The sequence below is a fragment of the Elephantulus edwardii genome, unplaced genomic scaffold (assembly GCF_000299155.1).
Source record: "Elephantulus edwardii isolate Elephantulus edwardi_28Jun2011 unplaced genomic scaffold, EleEdw1.0 scaffold00002, whole genome shotgun sequence".
Taxonomy (NCBI): domain Eukaryota; kingdom Metazoa; phylum Chordata; class Mammalia; order Macroscelidea; family Macroscelididae; genus Elephantulus; species Elephantulus edwardii.
Genome location: NW_006399752.1, coordinates 34,542,530 through 34,543,638, shown reverse-complemented (window position 1 = coordinate 34,543,638; position 1,109 = coordinate 34,542,530).

Genomic DNA, 1,109 nt, shown 5'->3' with positions numbered 1-1,109 from the left:
CATGAATATTGATGCAAAAATCCTAAATAAAATACTGGCAAATAGAATCCAACGATACATAAAAAAAATAATCCACCATGACCAAGTGGGATTCATAACAATTCTATAATTTCTGACTACCAGTCCTTATTCTTTGTCTCTAACTTTTGCTTTCTAGTCACAAATTAATGCCAATGCCTAAAATGTCAATCTTTATGCCTTCTGCTTAATTTTTGACACCTTCCAAATTCCCTAGATTCATACTTCATACATCCCAAGTTCCCATTATTAATGGGTGTTTCTCCTCATCCATAACTGAGTGTTTTCCAATCTAAGGGATTGCCTCTAATATTAAGTCCAGCTGTGTTTTTTATTGTTCATAGGTTTTTGAAGGTCTGTTATTTTGGAAGTGGATTAGGAATCTTGCTTCCCAGTCTGTCTGAATCTGGAAGCGCCACTGAAATCTGTCTACTGTGGATTAGCCCGGCATAATGATAGCTGGGCTGCAGCTGAGATCAGAGTCCAAGCAGGACTGAGCACCCTCTGCAAACAGAGACATCCGCCCAGCCCCCCAGAGGAGATACTGGATGCCCTGTACAGACGGAAGGTTCCTCTCAGGCTCCCACCAGAGTGGATTCCATGTTTGAACTTTGGTCTTAGTTTAAAGATTAAGCTTACCCATATTTATGTTGGCAACACTTAAGTATAAGGAAAATATAGCCTCTAGAGATAGAATTTTTTTTATTATTATTGGCTTAAGCGAAATAAAAATTATAGGGAGACCAAAAAAGTGGCCTTTTAACAGTGCTAAGCTGTGAGAGGACCTTTGCCTCAGCCTTCCTCTTTTTCAGAATTCATTTCTTTGTGTCCTTGTTTCCTTTCTGCATCTGGTTACCAACTGTCTACCATGGGTAGACTAGTATTTGAAATACTAGTAGCACAGCTTCCACCAACCTTTGAGTCACTCAGCACAGCAAACTGACAGACAAATGCTCTACTTATAAGAACAAACAAGCATGCATATATGTTAGTGTAAAATTCTCACCACTGGACCAATCGGTAGCATCAAGATGGATGGCGAAGAGATTGAGATTGTTCACAGCTTCAGTTTGCTCTGCTCCACGGTCAAC